At 37.9% G+C, this 4,273-nt stretch overlaps 1 pseudogene; it reads right to left on the reverse strand.

Annotated features, from left to right (window-relative positions):
- Window positions 1-1,870: 1,870 nt before the first annotated feature.
- LOC119580629 lies at window positions 1,871-2,662 on the reverse strand (annotated as a pseudogene).
- Window positions 2,663-4,273: the final 1,611 nt, after the last annotated feature.

A 4,273-nucleotide genomic window follows, 5' to 3' on the forward strand; every position in this document is an offset into this window, starting at 1 on the left:
TATATATATATATATATATATTATATATATATATACACATAAAAAACATAGATAAATATATATTTTAAAATATACATACAAACACACACCCCACACACACACACACAACACACACACACACTATATATGTACACGCTTGAAAGGTGGGTTTTTTACCATTAAACCCTGACGTGGTTCTCATGTCAGCATTACGTTGTTCAACCGTTTAATGCTCTCGTTTGAATTCCACATCCACCCCCTGCTACCGTGGCTTCACAGTATTCCAGATCCTGTAGGTAATTGAGGCGAAGTTCCTGGCCCAGGGGAGCAACGCGCCGGCCGGTGACTTGAAGTCTCTAACTCAGTTTTTGATATTTTCATAGTCCTCCCCAAGAAAGCTGGTGCAATTGAATGTGAATTACACATGTGATAAAAATTCTACTCCACATTCTGATGATAAAACCTGAGATAGGAAAAAAACAGTTTGGTTCGTAAAAGATGCGGCACAAAAATTGGGAATCTTCGTACTGAGAATGCTATCGGAAAGAGCTATCGAGATGCAGAAGGATTATACGTGTGCTTTATTGATTATACAAAGGCTTTTGATAAAGTGCAACATGAAGAGCTTTCAATATGCTAGGAAGTTTTGATCTGGATGAAAGGATTTAAGAGTCTGCGCAACCTCTACTAGGACAATCGGCATGCATGCGAGTAGGAGATGACACAAGTTAACACCAACATTAGAAGAGGCTTCGACAGGGATGTATGCTTAGCCAGTCTCTTTAACCTTTACAGTGAGATTTTCCTTCGTGAAATATCAAAATTACGGGGATTCTTGTCGGAGGCCACAACTTAAACAACTTGAGATATGCCGACGATACGGTGTGATTGCAGAGTCAGAAGAAAAGCTGCAAGAGATACTAGACAAAGTGGTTGAAGCCAGCGAAAAGAAAGGGGTTACCATAAACTGTAGAAAGACAGAATGTATGATAATCAGCAACAAAAAGTTGCTAAACAGTGTAAGATACAGATTTGGGGACATCTTAATAAAACAAGTACAGAAATTCAACTATCTTGGCAGCATGAAACGGAAGATGACAATATGATCAAGAAATTAGAAGACGAAATTTGGGAAAGGCAAAAACTGCATTTGAAAAACTGGGCAAAAAAATGAAGAACAACAAAAAATTTTTATGTCAACAAAATCAGAATGCTGAACTGTTATGTGTTTTCCACCCCACGTTGGTAGCGAATGCTGGACTATTTCACATGATATGGAGAAACGAATTTAATCGGCAGAGATAGTTTTCTCAGGAGAATGATGAGAATATTGGACAGATAAAATATCAAACCAGGAAGCGCTGGAGAGAGCAGGAACAAAGCTTTCTTCTGAAGAACATCCGAAGAGACAGTTGGAATTTTTGGGACATGTAATGCGAAAGGAAGAGCTAGAACATCTTAGCATGACGGGCAAGATCGATGGAAAACGAAGCAGGGGCAGACAAAGACTAGCCTACACAGTAAGCATAAGTAGATGGACGAGTATAACGGAACATTTATTATTATGAAAATATATGGCCATATTAAAAAATATGTAAACACATGCGTAAACAAATCTATCTATATCTTTTTTAAATGTACATATGCTTGTGTATATATATGTATTTAAAAAATATACTTATGAGATGTACCCCTTTTTTGGCCTGCGTTAATTTTTTAAGTTAAATTTCTGAAATTCGATTAACTGCAATAGTAGTGAAGTATTTTACCCCGTGAAAAAAATGAATATATAAATTGGGATTTTCCCCTGATTATATATATATAATTTGTTGCTTTATTGTTTCTTCTTATATACAATACGTCAGAATTCGATACATATTTTAAGATCATATTATAGGTATCCATAGGTAGTCCGAGGGGCAGAGTAACGCCCGCGCAAGGCCGCAGCAGCTGCGTCCTCCCGACGACCCTTCTCGATTGGGCGATGGCGTGGGCGGGGAGGGGTGGGGCGTGGGCAGCAGGTCGGACTCAACCGGTAACCAGCGTCGTCAGCAACGAAAGAGACATCGGCGGGGGGAGCCGTCGGGGAAAGTGAAACTGAGTATAGAGAAGGTGGAGGCAATATAAGGTGATGTCAGACACAAATTCACACAAGCACATCTTCCCGTAAAACTGGTAGAATCGATGTCTGCAGATAAGTATGTGGTACAATTCATATATATATATTATCATACCAATTCACCGATTAGAAAATATTTCAAAACGAATCATGCTTTGTACTCACGACCATCCTCCTTGCATGGCCACTGCGCCAGACGGTCCTTGAGGGGCACCTTGTTCCTCACGCTTGATGCCATTGCCGGTCTCGAACTCGAAGCTATACACTCCTGATGCGTCAGGTCCCTCACGCTCGTCCTTCAGGATGGGAATGACTGGACGGGACTGCGCCCCGGGAATGCCATAGAACTTGGTCGGAGGTGGTCCGTAGTGGTCTGGGGCTGCAGCAGCCGTCGCCACCAAAAAGCCGACGAACATCTGCGGTTAATTAAGAACATAACAAATAACATGCTTGTATCACAAGGCCAGTTAACAATGGCATGTTTCTTCTCACAACTTAAATTAAGCACGGTTCAGAACAATATCAGTAACAGATATTCAGTGCCTGAGAATTTACCAAGAACATATTGGAGTTGGTATCTGTATGCCAATTGCAGCGTCGCGCTCCAGTTATATATACCAGGTAGCTCGAACTGCATACACGGACTTCCTGTTTGCGTCAAGGTGAAGTTCCTCCCCACAGACAAAGTTTGATATTCGCAACCATACCTCAGTTAGACTGTGGATCTATCCATCTTTCGTATAAAGTGAATTGTAGCAACAATCGCAGCTTGGAGTTCCTTTTATGTTCTATTAAGTAAGAGTGTAAAGGCAAACATTTACATAAAACAAAAAACAAAACAAAAATAGAGTAAAGAGTGTCACTTGTGAGTCTTGTGGTTTTCGTGATTTAATTGGCTTTTGGTCTTTAAAGAATGTTAAATATATTTTAATTTCTTGACTTTTGCAAGTGACCTTTAATATTTTCAGATAGAACATCCATTGTTATGTTTTTAACATATAACAAACGGGTCCGTTTAACCGGTGCACATACGTTTTAGGCCCTACTCGCAGGAGATGAGTTTGACAGGTGTAAGGATTGTAATGATGAAGAAGAAAGTGAAGAAGATCACGGAAACACTTCGTCTATGTTGATAAATAGGATATAACATTGTAGTATTAAGCAACCCGTTTGCTTTTGAGTTTCATCAACTTCAATCTATATACATGTATACAGTCGCTGAAAACAGATTTAGAAAACTTAATGTAGTCCTAAGAAGAATGGAAGAATACACTAATTGCATGGCTGATCAATCATAAATACATACACACAAACATTGCAAGCGTTTGCATAGACACCCGGTGCACTATCATGGGTACCATTGACCACTTTGTGCATAGTCATGGTTTGTGTAATGTGTAAAGATAAGTGAAAACAAGATAAATACCATCTTTAAAGTGAAAGGTGTTTATCCCTGCGCGACGATTGAAAAGAGACACCTCATTATCTGCTAAATATAATCATGTTTGCAAAAAAAAAAAAAAGATGAATGCGTCTAGTTTAAAGAGGAAAGGTTTCCAATTTTCATAAGCGATAAAGTAATGATACTGAGTTCCTAATCAACAAATTCGTTTTCATGAATCTTAGAATTTTTAATGAGAAAAGACGAGATAATTCTTTCGCATAAAAGTAAATCGACAACCTGGGGAACTAGAATCGGCAATTTTCCTGGTTTTCCCCATTTCACATGACAATGACACAAGCATTATTTTTACATAAAAAAAATGCTCTGGAATCTACTCACTACTTTCTTCACGTGCGAGATGAAGGCCATCAACTTGGGCCGTCTAGTACTTAGGAAATAAGAAGTGTTAGAATCTAATTCAGAAAGTTCTCGACTTCAGCCTAAGCTGATTTCTTGGGAATTAATAACATTACATAATGTTAGCAGGTTAAACTTTCCCTGAATAAATTAATCTCCCCTATATTAGTCTGCTCAGACTCATTGTTCCTACTGTAGTGTAACACGCACACATGTACATGTGTGTATGTATGTATGTTATGTATATATATATGTATATGTACATATATATGTACATATATATATATACATATATATACATATGTATATGTATATATATACGCATATATATAATATTATATATATATATATATTATATATATATATATAAATTT

This window comes from Penaeus monodon, chromosome 14, assembly GCF_015228065.2.
Source record: "Penaeus monodon isolate SGIC_2016 chromosome 14, NSTDA_Pmon_1, whole genome shotgun sequence".
Taxonomy (NCBI): domain Eukaryota; kingdom Metazoa; phylum Arthropoda; class Malacostraca; order Decapoda; family Penaeidae; genus Penaeus; species Penaeus monodon.